We start from the raw sequence: 27791 nt of genomic DNA on the forward strand, positions 1-27791 counted from the left end.
GGGAGGCAGAGCTGGGGAAATGTCAAAGGGGGTGGGATAATGAGGCCCTGTCATCACGACTGCCTCCCACAAAAGCCTGTCAGACACTCCAAGAGACATCTCCCGGTCCTGTCACTGGGCCACACGTCTCATGGCAGAGGACAGGCACGTGCCAGAGGGGGGCTCACAGGCTGGTTCTGACTGACAGGAGCTTCCTGAGCCCCGGCCGGGCACATCCAGTGTGGTCACTAGAGCGCCAGAGAGCAAGGGGAGGATGGTTCCTGTCGGGCAGCGGGGCTTCCGAGTGAGTCCCTAAGGCGTGGCACTGGCTCCTGACGGTAGCCTCACGCCTTCGTTTCCATTTCCCTCTCCTTTCTGCCATGTTGGGACTTACAGGGCGATGAGAGGCCCTGCTGTCCTTGGGTACAACAAGAGGAGCCAAAGAGCGGCTTCAGTCAGATGGCGTGCTCTTTCTGACCCACGCAGCTGCGCTGCACCACGTCAGCCCCCACCTCTGTTGGGTGCTGTGCCGGACTCTGGGACAGAGCAGCCGGCACAGCAGAGCGGATCTGTCTCTTGGGAGTCTGCGTTTCCGTAGGGACAGGAGACAGTTTATCCGTGGGACCCACAGACCAGAGGGAGGTGGGTGGAGTGACAGGTGGTGGGCTGGGCACATGCTGGTGTCTACGTTAAATAGAGAAGTGATGGGACCCGTCCAGGTCTGAAGGATGCGTGCCATCCAGGTCTCCCAGCCCCCACCATTTTTTATTTTTATTTTTTGGATAGGGAATGGATCTCTCTCTCTCTCAAGTTTAAAAAGTCAAGGCAAAAATGTTATTTGAAAACATCAAGGTGGAAGAGGTGATTAGTTTTTGTAGTTTCACTTTGGTCTTATTGGTGCGTCGTAATTGTACGTAAGGGGGATCTGTCGTTCCACATTAACACATGCACACACATGACCAGATAATTTGGACAGTGTCTCTTCCTGGGTAGAGGTGATTTCTGTGAGTCGCCCCGGGGTTTCTGTGGGAGCTGGGCATGGTCTCACCACTGATGGGGTTCTGTGTATTGAAGTCTCTCAGCAGCGGGGACTACCCTGTGCATTTCATTTTGTCTCCTCATCAGATTGTGTGGAAGAAACGGGGCAAGGCCTACCAACCTGTGGCCCCAAGAGTCCATTTGTTTCTTCCAACGGCTGCCCGAGGGCTGACCTGGAGCCTATGAATGTAGATCAAGGTCCACACAATGCCCGGGGTTTCACCTGCTTTCAGGACAAGCCATCACCTGTTTTGCTGAGGTTCAGAAAGTGAAAGCAGTTGGCTTTCTTGTTGCTTGCTTTGTCTTTTGGTTTCATTAACAGCAGCTTTTAACTTCCTGACGATTTTTTTTTGGCTTTACCTCACTCCCCCTCTAGACTCTCAAGCTCCAAGTGTGGTTTCAGTGTGGACGTTTTGGCTATGCATTTTCCTCTGAGAACGACTTTGGCTGGATCCTATCGCTTTTGCTCTACAGTGAGTTCTCATTTTGCTCTGTGCTGTTAGTAGGGGTGGTTTTGATTTTCTGTTTAGAAGTGTGCTTTTCAGAAATTTTATTGGTGCGTATTAATCAGGGAGAGCGGTGGGTTTTATTGTGGCATATTCGTACGTGTACGTGACATAATTTGATGTATTTCACTTCCTAGTTCCCTCCCTTGCCCTCCTGTCCCCCCTCCTCTGGCCCCCTTCCTCTCCCCTAACGGTCTCTCTTCAGCCTTCATGATGTGCCCTGCCGTCTTCCACACCTGAGAGAGAGCAGGATTCTCGTCCTTCTTACCTGGCTTATTTTACTTATCACCATGTTCTCCAGTTTCATCATTTCTCCTGCAAATGATATGACTTCATTAAAAGTATGATTTTAAGTTATCAGGTACCCAGATCTGAGTGATTCATATCTAACTTTTCAGGATTAATGGGAGTGAATAGGAGCCATGGACTATCGAATCTTGAGGTTCCCTTTGTGGTCCTGGCCCATGATCCCTTTTGTGAAGAGTCCATGGGGAAGGTGCGTCTCCGGTGTGTGTTACGAGGGTTGATCCAACTCTCCAGAGCTCTTGTTTTCCTGACTGATCCTCAGCATTCTTTTAATTTTCCCACTCTACTTGGTGGGAAAACTCTTAGGATTGGTTTTCCTTGTTGCATGGCTTTAACATCAAGCTGCGAATTCTAGAGAAGCAAGAAGAAGAAGAAAAGATCCCTTCCTACCTCCCTGGGTTGGTCAAGGGGATGGTTCTGCTAATGGGATGATGCAGGGAAGTGGGGCTGAGCTCATGGATGCCGTAAAGCTGCCCACGGCAAGGACGTCTCTGCAGAGACAGAGCGATCGGCCTCTGGAACACTTTCAGGGGTTGCATTGCTTGGCTTCTGAATGAGGCATTTCTAGAAATATAGCACTTTGTCCAGCAGGGAAAAAAAAAAGATTCTAGCAACCACGTCATCAACCAGCATGCTTTTAAAAAGGACTTTTAAAAAGGACTCACACAAATATAACATTAAGGTCATCTGCAAGGAATTTGAGCTGAACAAAGCTCAGAGCAAAAACCGTATCTTTGTCCAAAGCATCACACGAAGCTTTAGAACTGCGAGAGGAAGAACAGCACTTGGAAGGGCAGGTGTGCTGGCAGCCCAGGGCCAGAGGTTGTCCTGCTCACTGCCAGGGCTGCTGGGAAGTTCTTCTGGAGCTAGCAGTGAGCGGGGGCACATGGTTCCAGGCCTCTCCAGGGTCTTTCGGGCTGAATGCAGGCTGGGTCGTCGCCTCTTCCGATTAAACTGTAGCCTCAGGGCTTTGGGGAGGTGGCACTCTGCATGTCACCTGAATCAGTGTTGGAGAGATGTCGCGGTTCCTCCTTTGGGAGCCCTTGATGGCAGGCTCCTCCTCCCTCCCTCCCACTGCGGTTTCATAGGCCTGGAGCAGTTCAGGATGCCGCTCCCATGTCTTGGGAGGGTTTCTGTCTGTCTAAGGTTGCCAAGTGGGGTGCAGGTGGAGTGTGTGTTTGGCCCCCGAGCTCCCTGGCCTGTGTCCTGCTCTGGGGCTGGGTGGCCAACGTGGCCAACCAATGCTTTGGTCAAGGAAGCTATAAGAGGGTGCGTAGAGAGTGTTATTGGTAGGTTACAAATTCAAATGAGAGTACTCCTTCCCCAGCCATCCCACCCACCGGTATTACCTTACTACCCACGTAAGGACAGCCGCACGGTATCAAAAGCCTTCTCCCCTCAAGGTAGGTTAAAAAAGAATGTGGCCTCACATCCCTGAGACTCCCAGAGGGTAGACCTCCCTTGCCATCTGGGCCTTCTGACGAAGCCTCGAGGAACTGCCCCACTGTGTCCCTGACCTCTGCTTTGACTCTGTCCTTGGTGGGGTGAGGGCCACCAGCATCTCCTAGCTTATTTTCTCACCCAACAGAAGGAGGGGCGGTCTCCACAGGAGCCCTAGGGTCTGTGCTCATCAGGGTGATGGACCCGCCCAGGTGTCCAACCCTGAGCTTCCCCACAGAAGAGGGTGAGGACCAGCTGCCCCCCGAGGTCAAACCCCTGAGCAGGAGCACGGCGGAGAGATGTTCCTGAGAGCAAGGGTATGAAAGTCCAGAGAAGTTAGGGCACTGCATACGACCCAGCAGCACCTTCCAGCATGAGTGTCCACAGCAGCCCCAAGGGGGAAGCCGCCCAAATGCCCATCCGTAGACAAACAGGAAAAAATGTGATCTGTGTATACAGTGGAGACTCATTCATGCACAAAGGGGAAGGAAGCACTGCTTCCTTCAACATGGAGGAACCTTGGGACCAGGATGCAGAGGGAAAGAGGCTAAAGCCAAAGTCACGTGACTCCACCGATGTGGCAGGTGCAGAAGAGGCGCACTCACAGACGGACGGCAGACTGGAGGGCTGGGCTGGGGTGGGGCTGGTTGTTCTGTGTTTAGTGTCCTTACCACAGTGAAAAACCAACATCCACTTGTAACTTAAAACCTGAGAGGAAGCAAATGGAGGTGCTGAGTGCGCAGAACTGTTCCGTTCCTGGTGTTCATCGGGCGCTCAGCACCCAGCGGGCACAGGACGGGGTGTGGGGGATGTGGCCACAGACCTGCACAGGCTCCTGAGCCACAGGGCCCAGCTGTCATTTCCACGAATCTGGGTTTTGATGGTGCTCCACGTCCTGGGTCCTGCCACTTCCCTGTGGATCCCGGGCTCCCACACATTCCTTTCTTTTTTATTCAAATCCAGTTTACCCTCCTGAGCACTTCACAGGACGCCTTTCTTTCTTTAATTGTTTTATTTGTTTTAATTAGTCATACACAACAGTAGGATGCATTTGTGCCCTTTGGTATATCCTACGTCGGTGGAATGCAATTTCTCATTTTTCTGGGAGGACATCTTTCTTATCTGTCCAACCGCATGAGTTTACGACATTCCCGATAGGTAGGCACCAAAGGTGGATGTCCATCTCATAACTGGACTGGGTCACTACTTAGTGTGTGCTATGACAGTGTTTTCTCTTGGAAGTCCCACTGCAGCCCTGGATGGTGGGTACTCAGGTAATCTCCATTTTACACATGAAAAAAACAGAGGCCGGGGAAACGGCCCGGGTTTTAGGTGGCAGAGGAGCCATCAGACCTAGGCCCCGATGCTGAGGTTCCTGTCGGGAGCCACCCAGCAGAGCCAGGGACACCTGTCAGTGCTGGTTGCCATCACTCCCCAGCCACCAGAGGAACATCTATTAGAAAGCCAAAGTTCAGCCATCTTTCCTTTCCGGCAGCTTCTCTATTTATAGAGCACCCAGTGGGTGCTATTTCTAACTTGAGCTAGAAGTGGTTTCTTTGAAAGTTTCAATCTGCAACTTAAAAGCAAAGAAAGAGCAGGAGAGAGCTGAGAGTGTACTTCCCCCAGTGCAGTTCTGGAATCCAAGAGCAGGGACGCGGGCGGGCGGGGCGGGGGAGAGGGGGAGCAGGCTCCTCCTCGTCTTGTTGGAGTGGGAGGATAGACATGAGCAGACAGGGGCACTCCACTATTTATAGGACTCCAGTTCTTCTCTGTACACTTCACTGAGGCATTTGATATATTTGTGCGGGAGATTAACACTGATGTTATTTTCTTTAATGTCTGTTTTTAGTGTATGCGATGTATGTTGGCATTCAGGAAATTCAGCCAGAGGAGGAAAACAATAGTATTAATTAGGAATGTCAGTCATGGGTGTTATGAAATTCAGAACTGCCAAGTTTCTGGAGCATTTAGTGGTAATTATAATAGACTGTGGAGACAAGCTGTTCTTCGTGTCCTATACAGAAATGCACAGTTTGATAGGCAAGCGATCAAAATGCTAATGCACACCCTCCTTCAGGGCGCCTCTCTTGCCCGTCAGCTCTCGGACTCAGCACTTCTGCTCCTCGGGAGCTTCCCGTGGACGCTGTACCCCACACAAGATGGAGTGGGCGGGAGCGGGGTAATGGATACCCCCCCATCAGCCTGGCGGAGCACTTAAATTCGAACCAGAGCCCCAGCCTTCCCAGGTAAAGTCTCAGCTCGGATCCGTTTTCCCTCAGTGACAGGTGATAGCACTTCCCACGCCCTCTGGGTATCCCAGTTAAATGGATGGAGAGATCTGCACCTTGGAGAACTGGAATAGGGGGGCACCTCCTCTGACTTGCTCAGATGGCTGGCCAGAGGGTTGCAGTTTTTCATTTCGTCAGCTGGGGGCAGGGAATGGGCCAAGGAGAGTCACAGGGCTGTCCAGATTCCATTGCCAGTACCTGATTCCTTGTTATCACATAATGGGAGGTTCATAAGGGCTCTTGGAGGCTGTCTGGGCAGACACCCTCCTAACTGCTGGGCAGTCAGTTGTAGAGACCAGGAAGCTTGCTCAAGGCTCTTTGGGTCCCGCATGCCAGGCCTTGTGCTCTCTGGTGGGTGCTGGGACACGTCACTCTGCTGCTTCCTGCCACCGCTGGACATGCCAGGGCCCTTCTACCACAGGGCCCTTGCACATTCTGACTACCATGCGGAATCCTTTATGGCCGACTCTGGACACCCTTTGTTCTTACAGCATGAGCACCAGCAAGGATTCAGCTTGCAGGAAAGGGTGAATGTGCCACGTTCCCTCTAAGACTGAAATCTCACTTGATTAGAATAAAAGAGTTAATCATGTTTTCCTAGGAAAGAGCTCAGCTGTGGGAGACTGAGGATGATGCATCTCCACGGTTTTTCTTTCATGTCCGTCACCTCCACCCTCTGGAGGCACTGATGGCAGGAGGGGACAGCTCTGGCCGTGGTTGGTCTACCTGTTATTCCTGTGACTCACAGCAGCCCACTCGGCTCAGTGGCATCCGATGATCCCACTAGACCCGAGAAACAAAGGAGGGAGGGCTGATGGGAGGCCTGCGGCCCTGGGTGAGCTTCTCTGCGATTTTGTTTGGTTTCTAATTATCAACAGCAGTTCCTCCTTCATCCTGAACTTTTTCAAAAATAATTGGGGAGCTTGGGGCCCGGCCAGTAATTGCTCAGAAATGTGCCTGGCCGTGGACAGGCTTCCTCTCTGGGCTGGGGAGGCGGTGGCAACGCCCCGCCCCCTCCAGCGGTTTGGAAGCCCGTCTGGCGGCTTCCCTGCATCCTTTGGAAAAAGCAGGGCACGTTTTCCTGCTGACACACACAAGCCTTATAATTTAGCATTAGAAAAGAAAAATGGTTTAGAAGAGGAAAATATATTTAGAGCTCATTATTCAAGTCAGAGTCACCGAGAAGGGGCAAGGACAGAACCCTCAGAGGGGAACAGCTCACGTTTCAGGGTCAGGAGCAGGCCTGTGCCTGGCACTCAGAAGCCGGGCAGGAAGCAGTTCCAAGGTCGACAGGGTCAAGCGGACCCTTCCTGAAGGCTCGGGCAGAGCGGCTCCTCTCACGTCTCCCTGGCTCCCAAAGGTCAGCTCACAGTTAATCTCCAGGTTTGAGCCCCGAAGAGGCCTCAGCTTGGCACCTGAATGTTGGCATCCCTGTTGCCAAGGCCAGACCTGGTCATTCTGTCCACTGCAAGAGGCTCTGTATAGAGCACCTGTCCCAACTCCTGGAAGTTTGTCGGTCCGGGTGGAAGGCCACAGCTGGACTGCCCCCTCTGTAGCTTGCGGTTCTTCTCCCCCTCTGTCGACACCCACGGAGCCAACCTGCCAGCCACCGGTCTCCGTGCCTCGCCATCTACCTGATCAATACAGATGTCACACGGTGCAGCAGGGTGATCCTGGTGCAGCCCGGGGCTTGGGGCCCTCTGCCGTGTTGCCTGTGGTCTGCCAGCACGCCCCCGGCCACCATGTGGACTGCATTCTCTGCTCCCCTCGACGGCTTCTCTCTGTGTCCTTCTCTCTGTGTCCTTCTCTCTGTGTCCTTCTCTCTGTGTCTTCGAGGAAGACCAGAGGTTTCAGTGCATCCAGGGAATGAGGAGCAGGAGCTGCTGCCCTCTCTGAGCCACAGGCGATGCTAGCTGCTGTTGAGACACGGCCCGCGGCCACCCCAGAGTCCCTTGAAGGTACCATGTAGGCCCGCAAGGGTTGGCTCTGGCCTCGGCATAGCCCCCGAGTGGAGTGTTGCTCTGTAGCCTCCGGATGGCCACTGGGCCCAGGTGTCCTCCAGCTCCGTGTTGACCTTACTGTAGTGGACACACAGCATATTCCCACTCACTTATCGAGTGCCGTGTCCTCGGGTGCACTTGTCTGTAATGTGCGTGGAAGCACCTCGTGGGCATCCCGTTCACGGGAATGTCCAGTGGTGCCTGACTGCTGTTTCCTGGGAAGAGGAGAGTAGGGCATCCTGAAGAGCTTGAAGGGCAAGTGTATTCAGCCCGATTCACTGTTCAGAGGAAGTGTTTCTGAGTAACATATTCACACTGAGACCCGAGGGATAAAGGGTGTTTTTCGTGTAATCTCCATTTTCCTCTAAAATGGGTAAAACTGTCACGTCTATTTTGCGAGGGGGCAAGGTTCAGTGACTTGGAGAACCATGCAATGTCCCTGCAGATGTGAGACTCAGTGTCAGGTGCGACTCTGAAACCTACCTGCCTTGCACCAGATTCCGGTCTTCCTGGGGCTGCCCCATCGTGTATCCACAAGTCTCCACGGAGGGATTTTGAGAGCAGAGGCCCGGGGAGGGCCTTCTGTAAGTTCTGTTAGATTAGAGCCGGACGCCCCTCGCAGTGTGCCTAGACAACAACTTACAGTGAAGGCACGGGCTTGGGAGGAAGGGTTGGATTCAGAGCCTGCTCGGTGACACCAGGGAAGCCACTTCTGCATGCTTACGCCAAAAGCCTGTTGGTCAGCTTCACAGACAGAATGTTGCTGGCCTCTGGCCTCTAGTCCCTCTTTCAAGGCTAAGGAGGGAGGAGATGAGGTAGGCAGGCCGGGGAGGCTCTCCTGGTTGGAGGGGTACTTCCTACAGAATCGTTCCTAGGTGTTGGGCTAACCCTGTGGGTGCTGGAGGGAAGGAAGCACCTGTGGCTTTGCAGTTGGGTGGCCACAGATGGGAGCAGTGGACACTTGTCTCATGTGCTGGATGGGAAGAAGATAGTTGGGCCCCAACCACAGCCGCCTCCTTGGCTGTCAGATCCACCTTTTCCAGATAAGGGAAACGAGGAACAGGGTACAGGGAATGAGCTGTTTGTGTTTAAAGGTGGCAGCCAAGCCTCAGACAGCCTTCCTGGATGGCACCTGGTGCCATCTCACAGCTGTGTGCTGCTGGGCCCAGCCTGGGCGTTTCCAAGGCTGTATCTCAGCCTGGCTATCAGGAGTCCATGATCGTAGCGTCCTCTGTTGATGTGCTCCTTGGTGGGCGGTGCGCATGGACCTGCTCTGTCCTGTGCCCACTTCTCTCCCGGCAGCTCCTGGAAGTTGCAGACAGAGGTCCTGCAGCATGTGGGTTTGGGGGACAGACTCCCACTCTGGGAACATCATCGTCTGGGCGTATAAGTTCCACGGGGTAAGTCCTGTGACTTGGAGTTAGGCCGTGACGGGAGCCATTTAGAGAAGGGCAAAAGGCGGGTCATGGCTCCAGAGTGGGGTGATGACCTCACGTGCATGGGGCCCTGGGTTCCATCCCCAGCACCTCAGAAAAATGTCATCACACATTTCTATCCACCACCTCACCTACTCATCCACCTGTCCCCCATCCATCTGTCCATCCATCCTGGACTGAAATAATGTTTCCAGAATAACTGTGCACCTGCAGGCAGGGAATTCAAGGAGTTGTTGAGAGACTAAGACGCTGCTTCCCCACTCTCTCTCTCACAGCTGTGTGACCTTGAGTGTTACCCTCTCCTCATGTGCTAAGTGCAGATAACAATAAGATGCACTCCCGGGGTTACAGGGAGCCTGCCCAGTGCAGCGCCTGGCCACAGATTCATTTTCAATGAACGTCAGTGATCATCGCTTTTAAATATGCACATGAATGAACAAAAGCAGACATGAATCTCTGTCTACATAAGGGTATAAAATAAATAGCCCAAATATTGTTTGTTTGTTTTAAAAACTAAACTCAAACCTACCTCAGCTCCCCGTCCTGCCAGCCCGGTGGGAGGTTCTGTCTTGGTCATTATTGCAGGATGGACAGACTCCCAGGACGGGGGGACCCAGCCATCAAACCCATGTCTTTCCCCTTTGTTCCCCACAGAAGGGTCTCTTGGACAAATGACCTCCAGCTGCTGCTGTCTTCTAAGAGGCCAGCAGTGCCAGTTCCCTCCAGGCAGAGCTGCTTTGGTTGTCACCAGAGAGAGAGTGTCACAGCACGTTCCCTCCTGTGAGAAGCCAAGTCTCTGGGGTGAAACCCACCTGCACAACCATGTTTCAGGGAAACCGAGCTCTGTGTTTGGAGCAGCCAGGGTTATGTAATAAGAGGCATCTGAACAGTTCTTGGGGAGAACCAGGTTTCTAGGATCCCCATTTATCTTCCGTTGCTGCGCACAGTGAGTCCGGGAAGAGGGGACCAGGAATGAGGGGTGACAGCTCCCCCTCCACAGAGGTCAAGATGGAGAGACATTCAGGGAGCATCTGCTCCGAGCCTGCGCTCTCTCGGCTCACTTGGATGCAGCGGAGGAACCCCCACCTGTTTCCTGCCCTCGTGGGGCTCATAGGAGCTGCTGGCGGAGCTCATATCAGGGGCTCTGGGCCTGTCCTGAGAGGGGCTTCCTCTGAGTTCCCAGGCTGAGTCCCAGGGAGCTGGGGGAAGAGTGTTCCTGATGGGGCAGACACACCTTCAGAGGCTCAGCAGGGGGGACGACACTGGCTCACAGACCTGAGGGGCCAGAGGGAGAGACGCGCAGTAGGACAGCAGAGGGGATGTGTGTAGGGCGGGGGTCGTTCACATCCACTTTGGGCCCACCTCTTGTTCTAGCGCCTTGTATCTACTTCCCAGATTCTCAATCCTGCGCTGGCTCGTGTGAGCTGTGGGGTTGTGACTGTGGACCACTCAGTGGCTTCTCCTGGGAACTTCACGCAGCCGCAAGTGCTCCCCGGGCACAGGGAGGGCTTAGAAATGGCGCGTTGGGGCCACAGCAGCTGCAGTGTGCTCTGGAGGGGGTTGTGAGTGTGGGGTGGTGTCCATCCAGCTTCAGCGGCTGCACCTGCTCTTAGCCTCTACTGCATTCGGTGAACGATCGATGCTCCTCCTGAGAACTCCTTTTGGGATTAAACAAATCCCTGTTCGTTTCTGCTGTCTGCATCCAAGAACCTCGATGGACAGAGGAAGCAAGCAGGTCCAGGGTGTAGGTGTGGAAGGGGTGGGCTAGGGACTCTCCAAGATCTCTTGGACATTTCAAATCGGAAGCCAGCTCCGCGACTGAGTGGGCGCTGTCCGTGGTGCTGAACTGCTCCCCGGTTAACCATTGCTTCCTCCGGGGAGCTTGGATCCCCCCAGGAGCCTCCTTGCCCCAGTGACAGTGAGAAATCCGGCTTCCCCTCCAGCACTGCTCACTGCTCACTGCTCAGGACTTTTCTCTGGACAAGTGGTACAGGGCGGGCGTCTCCCTCCGTGTTCTCAGATGAAGGTGGTAGAGGCGTGTGTCGGTGGGTGGCCATGAAAACCCACTTTGATTCTAGCACCATTGTCTCTGCTCCCCAAAGCTCACTCTTCTTGTCCTTTTTGTCAACCCAGCTCACGGGTCAGGGTGGACAGATTCCTGGGGAAGAGCGATGGCTTAACTAATGGTAATGTGGAGGATGTAGGTGCCTGGGTGATGGGGGCTCCTGAATGCAGAATTGGATGGAAGGCTCAGATGCAAAATGGGATAATTGAACTGTTAGCTGAACTTGAATTTAGCAGTTAATCACTTTTATGAAACCTGCATCTCAATTCATTACTCCATTTATGCCTTGTTGCCGTACTGCAGTGTTTGGCTAATTGGTAAACAGGAGCCGGGCAGAGTTCCCTGGGAAGGGCAAGGTGTGCCTGGCCTTCACGTTCCTCCAGGTGGGCACTAACCGCGTGCTGTGGTCACCTGTACATCCCCAGGAGTGCTACTGACCATCCGTTCTCCTCCACGTAGTGCTCTTCTCCGTTAGCACTTGCTCCATCAGTGCCTGGGAAGGGTCTTACAGGCCTGGAGGTCAAGATCAAGGGCTTTGACATATTTGAAATTGGACTTCGTCACAGACGCCCTGGGTGAGGCTGGCCAGGCCACGCCCCCTGCACCTGTTTCCCTCACACTTACCTCGAGGTGTTTGGGGAGGCTCACGTGGGGGCCGGTTTCACTGCGAGGCCTGGCATGCAGCACATGTCCCCACAGTGCTGGCCTCTCGTTGCCACTCACCTGGGAACCACTTGTTGAAGAGAAGGAAGGACATGGAAATCATTTCCCATGTGTTTGTTGAATCAGAGGCAAAGACTGAGAGATTAGGGTGAGAATGTGGCGCATTTAATGGAGAGAAGATGATCCACAAAGATTCTGGAAAGGACAGGGCCCTGTGAGACAGTGTGCCGGGAGGGTGTAGTGATGCCACGGGGGACACAAGCAGTCCCGAGAAGCCTGCTGTGACGGGGTGGGATGGGGCTGGGCCCCTGGAGGTCTGTCTTGCTCAATGGCGTGCCGAGGAGCCTCCGAGACGGGCGTTCCCTTTGTGGGGAGGACCCCGTGCCTCAGCATCCTGGGGAACTTCTCTTCCTGTTTGGTTTCAGGGCACTTTCTCCTTCCCGGGTCCCCAGCAGGGCCTGAGGGGACTGAGGCAGGCACAGACAGACCCAAGTGAGGGCTTCCCCTCGGTGACGGGGACTTTTCCTGGAGTCGAGCCGCAGGCTCCTGGTTCCCATGCACACAGGCTTGCAGCCTGTTGCCCGCGTGAGTGACCCCAGCAGATGGGCCCTCAGAGGAGGCAGATTGGCAAGCCCCAGGAGAGGTGTCTGCAGAGTCCCAGGTGTGAAGGACAGAGCAAGTGTGGGGATGGAGCCAGGGAAGGTCGAGGGCCTGGTTGGAGGAGGCGAGCCTCAGGTGCCCGCCGAGGCCCAGGTATGGAGAGCCACACCCAGTTTCTGGGTGGAGCAGCCTCTGAGACGGAGGTTCACAGTCCACTCAGCTCAGCTGAGGCTCACTCCAAACCCTGTGTGTCCTCAGCCCAGTCCTAAACGCTGGACACGGAGTGAGGAGCAAGAGCCAGAGTCCCTCCTTGGGAGCTTGCCTGGGTAGTGGTGGGGGTCGGACTAGCAAATTAACTACTGTGGACAAGGTAGACGGAGATGCTTTTCAAGTGCTGTGAAGGAGATAAATGGGATCAAAGGATGCATTTTTAGGAAGGGTCTCTTGATAAGGTGATAAGAAAAGACCTCTCCAGGAAGTAAGATTTGACCTGAGACCTTAGGATGAAAAATGATCTGTTCATGCAAAGAACAAGGGTGGGGGATGTCTCAGATAGGTGAACAGAAGGTGCAAGGGTCCTGAGGTAAAGTAAGCCTAAACAGTCCAAGGAATATAATAAGCAAGGCCATCCCTGCTGAAGACGAGTGAGCTCTGAGACTTGTCAGGAGGCCACCGGGAGGAGTCATCGGGGTGTGCTTCGGCACGCGCTGCCACCTTCCCCATTGAGATGTGTGAGTGATGTTGTCTAACACCCTGCACTCCTGGGTCCCCGGGGCTGTGAGACGCTTGCTCATGTAGGACAGCATCCGAGGCTGGTTGCAGATTGCCATTTCATGGCAGGCACTGGGGTAAACGGCACTGGGAGCTATTAATGTAAATTAATGACTGCTCCTGCTGGCTTCGTTACAGTGTACTCCAATGAGGGATTAATAAATGCATCGTGCCTTGCGAATTTGCATCCATTAAAAACCTCACCGTCTCGGGGGCACTATTGATCTCCTTTGGCGGGGGTGGGGTGTCTAAGAATAATTTTAAAAATCACATCATGCCGCTGTGGTGACTAGTATTCAATATAAACTGGTTAAAATGAGGTAATCGATGGGAAAGCACTTTGAAGAAGAGACTCACTCTATAATTTATCAGGTGGCGCTGGAGATAAGAGTGACACAATTTGACAAGCACAGGAGAGGCGTTTATGCCGCACAGTTGCAGTGGGAGAGATTACCACTCGCTAATCCCTGCCTTGTGCCAGCGGCTTTCATCAGTGTAATTACTTTGAATCCTCGTAACCCTGGGAGGCAGGAATTATCCCCATTTTACAGATCATGCAACCGAGTTTCATAATAGATAAGTAACTGGCCTGAAGTCTCCCGGCTGGGAACGGGGGGACCTCAGGATTCATCCAAGGTTGTCTGAGTCCAGCAGCGCCATGCTGGGAGCGAGGGGCCTTAAGCCTCGGCAGCCACATGCTGAGTGGATGGGAGAGTCTGCCCAGTCCTCGAATCTCCCGCACCAGGACTGACAATCTGATAGGGGAAATGTATGGCTGCTCTTTCTTTTAATAGAAGAACTGTCCGTGTCTGACTGGCTGCAGTGAGCCGGCTGGCACGGGGCGCAGCCTCCCCGCACTCGGGGCCTTGGAGTCCTGGCTCTGCCTCTCGCTGGAGTCGTGACTGCAGGGCAATTACTCATCCTCCCCGTGCCTCTGCTCAGGCATTGATAAGATGGAGATCAGGAGAGTGTCCACCTTTTAGGTCGTTGTGAGGATTTACTGAGATAAAGCATGGGAATTGCTTAGCACCGCGTCTGGTGAATAATAAGCTCTTCCTAGAAGCGGCCTATTGTGTGTATCTTCCCAGAGAGTGTTTTAACCAGGATCATCGTGCAGAGAGGTGAAATTTGCAGTTGCATCTGCAGGGCTACCAGCCGCCCTCTGGTTGGAAGAGCTGAGGCAGTTATGGCTCTGATTTGCAGAAGCCTGGAGAACATTCAGCTGTCAGTCACGGGTGCACAGTGGAAGCACCTGGGGAGCTTTGGGAAAATACTGACGCGTAGGTCTCGCCCCAGGAGTTCAGACTCAGTCTGTGGGTGGAGCGGGCCTGGGGGTCCTCGAAGTGTCTCTGAGCGGGAGCCACTGAGTTCCGTAGGTGGTGGAGTTGGCTGTGGGGAGCACCTTTGTGTCTCAGCAGGTCTGATGCAGCTAGGACAGACGGATGATGCAGAGGGGTCTGCAGTCCCCACACGCCCTCGGCCTCTTGTAGCCAGAGAGGTTTGTGTGTGTGCGCACATGTGTGTGTTTTCTGGGACAAGCCTCACACAAACATGTTGGTTTCTTGTGGTTCCCTCAAACCTGCCAAGGAAGGACACTGTTTTGTAGAAAGGACGCCACTGCCCAGAGAAGCCCCCGGGTGTCCTTCGAATGGGCACGGAGTCGGGAGTGACTCAGCCTTTTCAATCAGCTTCTCCCTCAGCAGGACGCCATGGAAACCATTAAGTTGTATTTCAGACATATCCCCGAAGACTGTGATGAAGTGCATCAAGACAGATGCTCGGCCAGTGTGTCTGGGGCCCCGTCCTGAGCCATTCCTACTTATGTATGTCATAGGGGTGCTTTTGTGTCTGGGTCCCCGGGCTGTGGCTTGAATAATTTTCATTGAGGCTGCACTTTTCTTCCAGGGACAAGGAGCCCCAGCACTCAGAGTGACACTTCATGTGGCCCCCCAGACATGGAGAGACCATGCCATTGGAGAGTGGTGGTGGGGGTCATCCAGCCTCATGCTTGGCTTTATTAGGACCCGGCATAAAGCGGGAGTGATGGAAGCGGTTGCTAGTCTCTCTCCAGCTGAGATTAATTGTTCTCATAAACAGACGGGAGAGAGGGGCAGAGAGGCAGGCATGGCATTGGCTCCAGCAAGATCTGCAGCAGCTGGAACAGTGCACGTCGGTGACTATGCATTACGGCGCCAGGAAGCAGATATCGCCCGCCGAGGGAGGATGGCATTGGCTTTCCTATCGGACACCCGGAAATTGATGCTCTGCCTTGGGTTCTATTATGTTTTCAAACTTTAATTAAGTTTATACCTCTCCCACCTGGACCTCATAAATAGTTAGCCTCCAAGTAAGTCATTTGTCATGGAGGGGTTCTTATGAGTAGATTCATCTTCCCAACAACATCATCACTGCCTCAGGTCTTCCCTTAAATCCATCACCCCTCACGAGCTCCAGGGCCTTCCTTGATTTTGATGTATGATCCCGACAGTTCTTTTCTGATGGGCAAGTGGCTAATTCATTAAGTTATCACAAGGTGGGAGAATGGAGAGGCATTATTAGCTTTTAGAATGATGCTACTGGTGATTAAAGGGAATTAAATTGAACTTTGCACTTTTAAAAAAATGTAGGTTCATTCTTTTATGGTGAAGAGGTGAGCTCTTGGCCCCAGACAAGGTCGTCTTAGCCTATATCTGAAGATGTCCCTGGAGGTGGGGAAGAAGTGCTTTCCCCAAGGAGGGCTGGAGATCATAGGTTGGCAGGGGCTCTTTGAAGAACAAGATGGCAGAATCTAACAGGTCTGAAGTGGTGTGTTCCTGGGATGTAGCAGTTCCCCTTCTCATCACCTGCCTTAGACAGAATGGTCCACGTGTGCACAAAGATGTGTGTGCAGTCTCCATGATGGTGCTGCTGCAGGTTTGTGAACAGCCTAAATGCCCATCAGCGGGGACATGGGTAGGGAGAAGGTGCTGTGGTTACGTGATGGAATATGCATCCACTTAAAGGAAAATAAGTGAGCTCTTCAATCCGATGCTGCACTTGAGTTTCTTGAATTGATACAGACAGGCTCAAAAACAGAGTTGGGATGGAGGAGATGAGAGGTGGAATGGCATGTGCCTTGTGATGTTCCCTGAGTGGGTTTTGAGTCCACAGGCAAAGCAACACCGGCTACAGAAACCCATCAGCAGAGGGGTTTGCATTGAGTTCAGACAATGGCTGCCTGGGGAGGGACTTGGGATCCTCCTGCCTCAGCCTCCCGAGTCACTGGGATTGCAAGTGTGTGCCATAGTACCCACCTTCTCCCTTGTTTTTTTTTTTTTTTAAATAAAGGACTTCCTAGGGAGAGAAGTGGGGGTGGTCAGAGTGGATCCTAGAGTCTCCATCCTCAGGAGATGGATCCCCTTTCTTGACTTCCGATTATTCAGCCTTAAGTATTTAACAATCTCTCTTTCCCGTGGTCACATGGAATGATGTTTCTCTTCCTGTGATTTGACAGAAGCACTCCAAGGCATCTGCTTGGCACATCAACATAGAAGGTTCATTGCTAACAGGAGAAAATGGCATCGTCAATCCCAGTCGCTCTTCATGAACTCTCTGGCTTCTTGGGTCCCTCTGTTGTCACTGGTCCATGGTCATCACGGGACGGACTCCTCACTCCCCAGAGTCACGGGAGGACAGCCACATTTTAGACTCCAGTTTCATAAACTCCAGCCAGTCTCATTTTGGGCACCAGGACATTTACTCAGTGTTCATCTAGGCACGGTGTGGTGTGACGGTGCCTTCGGCCACTGGCCAGCCAAGGAGGAGGTGGTGACGTCACTGCTGAGTTTCGCGCTGCAGGGCAGGGTGGACGTGGCTGCTGGTTTTGCAGTTTCCTGAGTGCCGTGGGTGGATGGGACCCAGGACACACCTGGGACTGAGAATGTGGGAAGCTTCCAAGAGAACAAGCCCTCTTGATGCTGTTCTCTTTTCTGCCCTGGAACCGGTTCCGTCCTGATTGTTTTTGACGCTTACAGCACTATTTCAAACTTATGTCCTAGAATAGCTTTGGATATATTGATTCATGTATTAATTCAGTTGATGATTATTCACTAACTATTGTGTGGTCTTGAGCTAGCTGCTCAGGAAGAAATGGTACAAAGAAAGAACCTTCCCCCCAGAGTGCTGGCCATCTAGCAGGAGAGAGAGACGGAGACGGCTGAGTGTCGTGGCATGGAGATGGGTGGAACAGTGTGTGCGGAAGCCCAAGACGGGATTTGGCTCCTTAGTGGATCTCATGGGCTCCATCAGCACTGGAAATCCTATCTGGAACTCTCTTAGTTCTGGGCAAACCCCAACATCTGAGTCCCCACTCACAGGTCAGAGACCACAGTGCTGGGTTTCTTTGGTCTCCATGCTGAGTGCCTACTTTATATTTTTAGAAAATTACATTGGATTGTGGTTGACAACCCCATCCAGCAGCCAAGTTAGACAAATGTCTTTCTACTCTTCACCTCTAAGGGAGTGGGCAGAGCGGATGCTGGGTTTGCTTTTTACCTAAACCACTATTGTATCATTTTCTTCCCTTTCTCTGCAAGGGCCAAGTTCTAGTAAAAAAAAATACACCTTAAGAAATCAATACCAAATCCGATCCAACCAGGTCAAGCCCTCCCGCTGCCCCAATCTTAATGCATTGTGCGAAGTATTTCTATTTATTAAATTATTGTAAGTCTAAGCAAAATCCGCAAGAAATGGTGTTCCGACATGAAAGGAAGGGAGCTCAAAAGGCTAAATTTAGATAACACCTGAGTCGCTTTGCTACTAAGTAGCATTTAATAGAGGTGCATCTCTGCCATCTTTGTATGTGTTCGGCATGACAATTTATTTTGTTTGTCAGAAATGAATACTTAAGGGAAAAAATCTTTTTGAATTGCAACAAGAATTTCATATCAGCAAGGGCCATTTGGACTTAGAGGCTACTCCTGCAGCTAGGGATAATTTATGTCTGGTGCAAAGCTGTTTGTTTTTGCTTTGCCAGGAAGAATGCTTGAGTGTATTTTGGCATCTTGGAACATGGTTTTCCTGTGTGTGAGGATATGGAGAGGTGGTTCTTGTAGATGCCAAATGCCCAGATTCCTCTCTGTCTCTAATGTTGCAGTTAGACTGGTCCCAGGATGAATGGTTAACAGGCTGAGCTGAGTTGAAGAAATTCCTTACCTACCCAGTCTCACCTGTGTTCAATAAGACATGATGATGGGTTAGAGAATGGCAAAGACTGAATCAGAAATATTTCAGGAAAAAATTAATTGAAGAGATGTCAGGACCTTCCAGATGACCTGAGGAGGTGGGGTGGGATATCCAGGTGTCCAAGATAACTAGCAGTGGGGACCAAGCCCCTGTTGGAGCCCTACTTATCTGTCTCCCATCCCTTTTCCTGTTGGTGTTGAGTTTTGAGCTCCCTTCGCACAGACCAGCTATGGAGAATGTGAAAAACTCAAACTTTACCCACCCTAGGTGGGCCCCATGGCTTCCCTTGGCAAGCATTCAGAACCCCACAGGACTGTATTTGGACCATCTTGGGTCAGGTACCCAACTTTGAATCAATCACCTAAGGTCCAGAAGACTTGGTTCTGTAACACAAATGAGGCTTCTGGGGACCTGGGGTCCAATCCTGGGCATCGGGGGGCCCTGTCTGGAGAACTAGCATTGTGGGGAGGAACACCCGCCAAGGGTTGCTCACTACGGTGTACTCTTTAATGATCCTTTATGACTATCCTTCTGGTGATCCTGTATAACTATCACTTATAGTTGTAGGGCTTTGAGCAAATCCTTTCCTAGTTATTACTGATGATGTGGATATCACAGTGGCTACCTTACTAGGGTTGTTACAAAGAGCTGGAACTGCACATTCCAGGCAGAGCATGGTGCCCGCTGCATGGTGGGCGGATGGTGGTGGAGATTGTGCTGAATTTGGTGATGGTAGTGAAGAAAGGCAAGTAGGATTCACCATCAGCCCGGCTTCTATGGAAACCCCAACAAAGTCTGTCCCACCAAGGGAAATGCAGCCCCGGGCTTAAGATGGTGTGGCCCATCCGAAGAGTCTTTGGGGCCTTTAGGAAGTTCCTCTCTGTCCTCTGTCCTCCCAGGGTAAGGGCTTCCTGTGGAGTTTCACACTGCTGTTCACTCCTCACGCACCCTCACTTCAGATGTGTCCGTCTGAATTCTAATGTTCCGGGGACCTCTGAGGAACAGAAAATGCTATGAGAGCAGCCCCGGGTCTGTTTTGTCTTGGGTCACTCGTTTTAGCAGTGAGTACAGATGCACACGGACCAAAGGAATAAAGCTGTGAATCAGTGTGCATAATGGAGACCCTGAGGAAGGGAATGCACTGGGTGATGCGAGAACGGGGGTGGGGGGCACAGTGGTTGGGGGTCCAGCAAGGGCCCTCTGCATGAGAAGCAGGAGCCCCACGGGGAGCATCCGGAGGGCGGCCTTGTGGAGGCAAACGCAGTTGCAGGTAGCGAAAGCTTGGTGGCGCTAAAGGGGACCTGGCAGTGCAGGCAGAGGAGGAGTGTGTGAGCCTGGTGGACACCTGGTGGGTTGCTTCTCCCTGAAAAGAAGTCCTGGTTTTCACAATATACTCTCATCAGTTCAACCAATAGCTGTCCCCCATCAACTGTATCCATAAGCATATCATTCTCCCAGAGGTCACCAATGCCACTGGAATTCTTCTCTGTCACCCCAGGATTGGTCTTCTGAAAGGAACACTCTCAGTTCAGGGCCCTCAGAACCTGGGGACATCCTCACATTGGGCTTAGGACCCTATCTTCCCGTCATCTGGGGCTTGGGCAAATCTGTTGGCCGCTCTCCACACGCAGTGGCAGGTCCCTACTGTGTATGCTGTGGAACTGGATTAAATGCCAACACAGCCCTCTTAGCACAGTGCCTGGCATGAAGGAGGCGCTCAGCAAATAGAACTCGCCTCTCTTGTTACCAGCTTGCCTTTAAAAACACCTTTCCCAGCGGAACGTGAGCGGTGTGAAGGCTACAACTCAATTTTCCTTCTCTCTGAATCCTAACCTCTTAGCCAAAGGTCTAGTGCCGGTCCTGCATGAAACGAGGGGTTTTGAAGGAGCAGATGGAGAAAGGAAACTGATTTTAGGAGAGGAGTTCTTCTCTCAGGAGCCACGTTCTCCCAAATTGAGTGTGGACGCAGACAGCGCTGCCCAGGCGAGGTTTCCTGTGGATACAGAGTGGGCTCCTGCTGTTTTGGAACGCCTGGTTCATTTCCTCTCAGGGCAGTGAAACCCTGATTTAGTTTGGTATTTTGTTTGTTCCCAGTAGGTAGAAGTCCCAGAAAGATGGCCAAGTGGCCCCATCCTTCCAAAGAAGGGGGGCAGCTGATCCTGGGTGGGCCAGTTGTACTCTCTCTCCCAGAACAGACTCCTGAGTGCGGTGGCAGGGAGACTGAGATCAGCATGAGCTTATCGGCCTGACAGAAGCTCTCCGGAGCCGCTTCCCAGTAGTGCCAATACTTGGGGTCTCAGAGGTGGGTTTTCAGCTTTTGCTTGAGTTCTCTGAGTTCCCCGGTGCGTTTTTAATAATATTTTTTTAGTTTTGCTTGATTTCCATCTTTAGATTCTGTTGCCCATAACCAAAGTCCCAGAGTGCTTCAGGAGGACTGGAATATCAGTCAAGACGTAGCAACATCTCCTGCAGCCCACAGGTGGTCCCTCGATGGTCTTTGTGATGCAGCATGCATCAGGGTGCTGCGTGGAGCCCTGCTGTTGGTGACCCGTTATCTGCAAGGGTGTGCACGTGGTTAAGGTGGTACTGCTTGGCTCAGTGTTTTCCATTCAAGGTTCATGGAGACATCTATCTATCTCACATGTAATCTTAAATCTTACAAATAACTCGTCCTATTTTATATTGCAAAAGAGGAAACACAGTTCAGAAGTGTTTGAGTGGCTTGCTGGAGGCTCCCCTCTAACTGGTGCCAGGGTTGGGTTTCAAATGCCGTCTGGTTGGCCCTGGAGCCAAAGCTTCCTCCCCTCGCCTGGTCTTCCCCCTACTGGCCACACTTCTGGGTATCTCTGGAGCCCATTGGAAACAAGAAGGCAGAATGCTGCCTCCTCTACTTCAGCTGAGAGTATGCACAGTGGGCAACTCAAAACTCATGTCACTCTGTGCATGTCCCCAGATGGCTGTTGATTCTGGAGTTATGGGTAAACTTCAGCAACCAGGCTAATTCACAGATGTGGAACCCTGACTATTGAGGATTGGCTGTGTGTGTGTGTGTGTGTGTGTGTGTGTGCAAGCACAGGAGTGTGCATTACTACTTGCAGATGCATAGATTAAAGCCTCTTTATAGCTTTAGAGAAGCAAGATGTTAGGTTGTGAGAAAGGTCTTGGAAATGGCCACATGCTAGGACGTGCAGGCAGCCTGTGTGGGTTGAGAGTGATCCCTCTCCAGTAGCCAGAAAGAGAAAGAAGCTCTTAGTCTCCTGTTGACACCTGGAGGGAGCCTAGAGTGGGTCCTTCCCCAGCTGAGCCTTGGGTAAGACACAGTCCCAACACCTGTTGGTGGCCCTGAGCAGGGGCCAGCTGCACCCTGCCTGGACTCCTGGTCCAGCAACACAAGGAGATGATAAGTGGTCTGCGGTACTGAGTCAGAGCTGATCTGTGACGTAGAACGGTAATGCAGGAGACGAGTCCTTACACATTTCCTCCTGGAGACCTGACCCCTGACTGGGGAGTTCAGCTGCCCCTTTTCTACTCATCTAATATCTGGAGTTGAGAATCCAAACCAGGAAGCCCGGTGGGGTCGTCAGGATATGGCCCACCAGAGGGAAGAGAGTCCTAGGCTGGGCCAGTGGGATGAGTCATCTGGCAGCTGAGAAATGAAGGCACAAGACCCCACCTGGAAGACCAGGTAAACAAGAATGGCTAAATGCATTCCAGTGACAGGAACATTCTGTCCCCTGGGAGCACAGAAGGCTGTGGGTTCTGAGATGGAAACGTGTTCTGGGTTGTGTATGTGGAGACTCACCACCCGAATCCCTTGCTTCCCCACCCCTGCCACGGATGTCAACTTAGGGCGTCTTCAGTACCAAGGAGGAGTTTTAGATCCCTGCAAAGCCAGTGTTCTGGTTGCCATGGGAGAGAGCGAGGTGGATGGATGTGGGTGTGTGCATCTCTGTGTGAGCTGTTAAGCACATCGACCCCTCCTTGCCCTCAGCCCCTTAGATGATAAATCACCTCCCTCCTGCAGGCGGGCCCTTTAACCCTTTCCCGATACTCATCCCAGGAGGAGAAGACGAGGACTGTGGGTAATGAGGCTTGGAAACTATCCAAACTGTAGAACTCTGCAATGAGGAAAAAATGATTTTTCATTTTACAAATAGTCCAATTCTAATTTATTTTAAAAATATGTATATGCAAAAGGAAGAAGCAGCCCCGGAGCCCCGTGCTTCCTAGCATCACAGTGGCTTTCCTGGGGAGGAAATGGGGATGCATTTTACCTACTCTTCTCTTTTGCCTTTTTTATTTTATTTATTTATTTATTTTTTGCCTGTGCACTTAATACTTGTGAAACAACAAAAGGTTAAAAAACTCATTATGTATTGGGGAAAAGAGAAAATTCTTCCTCCGAGGTCAGGCCCTTCTTTCAATCTCGCCGCCGGGACAGCGGGTGGTGATGGATTTAAGTGTGGGTGTTTATGAAAGATGCAACACGCGTTCTGGTCCCAGGACTTCTGGTGCCAGGGAAATTAAATAATCTTAAATGTCACCTTCGGTGGTTCCCTGTTGCTCCTCCATCCAAGCTCAAGTCTGCCCGTGTGATCCCCCTCGGCTTAGAATGTCTTCTTCCCAGAAACAGGAAACTTGTCTCTGAAACTCAGGTCCAGGTCTGCCTCCTGGACACTGACACACAGTGTCACCACCCAGCGCAGCTTGGGGTCCAGAGGACTCTTCTCAGAGCGGCCTCTGTCCCCCACCCCAACGTGCTTTGCAGGGGTGTCTTCTCGAGGACTGCCTGCTTTCCCCGGGCAGAGAAGATATCTTTGGTATCTATTGCTAGCATCTACACAGCGCTCGGGGGCACCGTAGGAAAGTGCTCAATAAGTGAGATAAATTTGAGCTTAGCTCTCATTTTGCTTCTGAGTTGAAAATGGAGCCCAGCTGTGCTTGGCTCAGAAGTAACCCTAATAGGGCGGGAGTGAATGGGACTAAACCAAAATGTGTGGCCAGGGATTTTTGCATTCTGCCGTCTCCATGCCCGACCGACCGGGGCATGTGGGCAAGCCTGGGGACTGATGATTTACTAGTCTCCTTTCCTCCACCGTTATCCTTCATCTTGACATGCTGTTAAAATCATTTAATTATCACTATTTTGCCTTGTCATTATGGAGCCACTGTGATCCATTATTTAGGATATTTCAGTGTTTCTGCCTTCTACCTCCTCGGTGGGGCAGGAGTTGGAGATTTCCTGTGAACAATACCCACTTGGCATTGGATTTGCTGGGAGTTTCCGGGGTGATCGGGAGGACCAGCTAGTCTCCATTCTTACTGAGCACTTAGTGACCCTCATCCAGCGCCTTGCAGCTCTCTACTTTCCTGTTCTGCAAACACGTTAAGATCATCACTGCATTGGGATTCGGGTTTTCGCTGTCTGATGCATTTTTTTTCTCCCAAGGGCTTTGCTGGGACGATTCCTTCAAACGAGCCCTCTTAGGAATGCTGGCCCCAATTCCCGATTTAAAGTAGCTCTCTCAGCTCCAGTTGCCCATGTTATCACGCAATCTTGCTCTTCTCTTTGTTTTTCTAATTATAAATATAATGCAGTTGCCCTTTATTATCCATGGGAGTTATTTCCAGGACTCTTGGCAGATAACAAAATTTGGGGATGCCTTGATTCTCTTCTTACAAAATGGTGCAATATTTGCATGTAACCCACGGACGCAACCTCCCATATATTTTAAGTCATTCTAGAGTACTTGTAACACCTAATGCGAAGTAACTTGTACACGAACAGTTGTTATAATGTATCATTGAGAGAATATTGGTGAGAAAAAGAAGTCTGCACATGCTCAGTAGAGCTGCAGTTTTTTTCCCTAGTATTTCTGATCCATTGTTGGATGGTGGAACCCACGGACGTAGAGCACCAACGAATGGTATATGTATTTTTTTCCTTGAAAATTTTGGAAATGCAGCAGCATATAAAAGTCAGCCATGTTTCTGCAGCCTTCACATTGACGATGGTAAAATATTTGGCATGTTTTCTTCCAGTGTTTTTCCTATGCATCCAATTTTTAATTTTTTTTAAAATCTCATCTTTTGTTTCTATTTTTTATGATGGAAATTTTCAAATGCACTGAAAAGTAAGGAAGGTTGTATGACAAGCTCTGGTGCATCCATCATCCGACTCCAATAATCAAGTTTTCATAGATCAGGGCAAATATTTATTAAGGGAAGGTTCTTTATAGAAAAGCCACAGCCCTAAGAGCAGGCAGGATTTAGCGTTTTGCAGCCCTTAATGAAATAATGGATCTAGGCGATAGTGATCAATAGCTGCAAAAGCCTTCAGTGAGAGGTGGGTGGGGCATCTGATGATGGATGGACAGGGACGCTATCACTTGGACCCGAGCTTCTGGTGTTTTTTGTAGATGGTTTTAGAAGCAGCTGGTAAATTTGAAGGTGTATATGACCTTTTTAAATTTTAGTTTTAAAAATATTTTTTCGTTGTAGATGGACACAATACCTTTATTGCCACTCCACTTGTACCCGTGTACTCTAAGCACAAGGAGGCAGCCTGTCTGTGAAAATCAGATGTTACATCCCTCCTTCTGCGATGCCACAAGGGAAATCTAGGACCACCAGATGGGATCTTGCTAACAAGAAACGAAATTGGAAGTGTGCCCCCTCTGACCTACACCTGGGGTTCTGTAGGATGCCCAAGTCCAGAGACATGATGTGCAGCTCGAGGGCTGTGGTTGGTAATATTGCGCTGCATGCTCCAAGGGTGCAAGAAGGGTGAATTTTAGGTGCTTGCACTGCAAGAACTGAAAGGTGACTGTGGAATTGGCAGATCAGTGAATCTGCTTGTCTGTAGTGATCACTTCACCATGCTTAAGTAGGTATGTCAAAACATCACATTGTACACCTTAAATACAGAAAAGAAAATACAGTGAAGTAAACCTGAGTCCAGTCAATCTATAGATCTGATTGACAGTTACAAGAAATATGAGCATTGGAAGGAAACATTAAATATAATTTTGGATTTGGAAGAAAGCATCCAAATTTAGACAGTGGGAAGTCCTAACAGAGAGTTGTACAGAATAAAATAAGGAACCTCCCATACTCACCTCCCAGCTCACCCCGCCTCAACATTATTTTACATTTGCTTCAGAATTGATAAAGTTGTAGAAGAAACATGACTAAGTTGAAGCCCTTGGGGTATCTTTACCCATCCCTGTCATCTTTACTGCCTGAATGATTATTCCTGTACGTATTTTCTCAATATTTATGGATCCACAGATGAAATATGGTCTCCCCTGCACCTTCTTGGCTCAGCATTATCTCTTGATTTATCTACATCGTCACCTGTAACTCCAGTTTATTAAATTTAACTTCTGTGCATTCCCCTGGATGATGGTACTAGAATTTGTTGTGCATTCTTCTGTTAGCAGACATTTAGGTTATTTTGTGTTTTTCATTTTTTTTCAAACAAGCTGCCTCCTTGTGCTTAGACTAAACATAGAAATGGCATAGCAAGGTTGAAGACCATGTACATCTCAATTTTACTGGTGCTTCTGAAACCATCTACACAATCACCCCAAAGCCTCTGCTACTCCCAGCTCCTGACACTTCCCTATAGGTTTCAAGGTCAATATGCCAAAGCTTGACAAAACAAAACAAAACAAAAAAACTATTATGGCATTCTTATGAATTGTATTGAATTTAAACATTTATTGGAGGAGAATTTACAACCATAAATCAGTTTCCCATCTATGAATATAGTATATCTCACCATTTTTGAGAACTCCATTCATGTCTCAGTACTCTGCATCAATGTTTATATGATTTACTGATGCATTTAAATTACATATTTATATTTGTTTATATGTTTGTTCTCTGTATGTACACATGCACAGATGCTTTGTGTGTGTGTGTGTGTGTGTTGTAGACATATTTTATTTCTAGGTGCCTTTAAGGTTGTTTGTCAATCGTTTGAATGGGATATACTTTTCTCATATAACATTGAATTGCTTCATTATTGTTGGATATAAGGATGTTTTCATGTGATTGGTTTAAGATGTTGATCTTTATCCTGCAATCTTGCCAAATTCTTTTTTTCTTTTAATTTTTTTGGTGTAGATGGACACAACACAATGCCTTTATTTTTATGTGGTGCTGAGGATCAAACCCGGGTCCCGCCCGTGCTAGGCGAACGCTCTACCGCTGAGCCATAATCCCAGCCACCCAAATTCTTAATAACCCTAATAATCTGGTTGAAGATCTTGGATGTTCTCCTTCCAGGAGAAGACACCATTTGGTCATTTTTTCCTGACTTTTCTGGCTCTTCTTTCTAAATATAAATAAATAAATAAAACATCTAAGTCTGTATATAGGAAAAGATAATTTATGTATACATATGTGTGTATTTGTCTATGTGTATGTATATCACATTCATTGCCTATTACACCATCTAGAGGACCAAAACATCAATGTGAAGGAATGTGGTAATTCTGGGCAGTTTTTTCCTGACCTTGACATCACTGGGGACCCATGAGGTTCCACCTTTAATGGTAGTCTTTGCAGTAGGTTTTCATAGACAACCTTGTTATGTGAAGAGCATTACCTATTATGCCTAGTTTGCTAAGAGACACTAAGTTCTGTAAATCATAAAAGGCTCTCAATGTGGTGCAGCCCTGTGTGGGAGTTCTGGTTTGGACCCATTGTTAGAGTCTCGGGATAAGCCCTGTTTGATCATGGGGTATGATTTTTTTTAAGACTCTGATGCATCCCACTGGATGGATAGTGTTTTATTTGAGATTGATTTCCACTTCTTCATTAACCAGTGAGAGGGGTTCATAATTTTCTCTTCTTACACTGTCCTCGTTGACTTTGTTACTCAGGTAATACTACCCTCACTAAGTGAGCTACGACTTTCTTTTGATTTTTCTCTTAATGAATTTATAAAAGGTAGAGATGATCTATTTCTTGAAAACTTGGTAAAATTTTCCTGGAATTATTTTTGCCTTTGGGGTATACATATTAGGCATGGGAACTTGGAAACTCTGTTTGTTTTAACGTTATTGATCATTGGAGTTCATGTTTTTCCTGATTCAATTTTAATGATTTAAATTTTCCTTGAAAACTATATGAATTCATTTTTTGTTGTTGTTTTAGTACATAGCAACTTATAGTGTATTGACTTTGAAAATATACCTAACAGAATTGCCAGATTACACAGTAATTCTACCCTGGATGTATACCCCAAAGATTCAAAACAGATGTTGAAACAAAACCTTGCAGATGGATGTCCATAGCAGCACTGTTCACAACAGACCAAAGACAGATGCAACCCAAGTTCAATTAACTGGCGATCTCATAAAGACTATGTGCTGTGCCCATACAATTGAAAGTTGTTCCTCTGTAAAAGGAACAAAGCAAGCCAGATGCTGTGGTGCACACTCGTCTTCCCAGCAACTTGGGAGGCT

The 27791-nt window shown here is 50.0% G+C and overlaps 1 protein-coding gene across 1 annotated transcript in view; it reads left to right on the forward strand.

Annotated features, from left to right (window-relative positions):
* The window catches only part of Rbfox1 (RNA binding fox-1 homolog 1), a 1611415-nt gene that overhangs the window by 51225 nt on the left and 1532399 nt on the right, over positions 1–27791 (forward strand). The gene's annotated exons all lie outside the window — the stretch shown is intronic.

This window comes from Marmota monax, unplaced genomic scaffold (genome assembly GCF_021218885.2).
Source record: "Marmota monax isolate L192 unplaced genomic scaffold, Marmota_monax_Labrador192_F-V1.1 WCK01_AAM20220418_F8-fsc00035, whole genome shotgun sequence".
NCBI lineage: Eukaryota > Metazoa > Chordata > Mammalia > Rodentia > Sciuridae > Marmota > Marmota monax.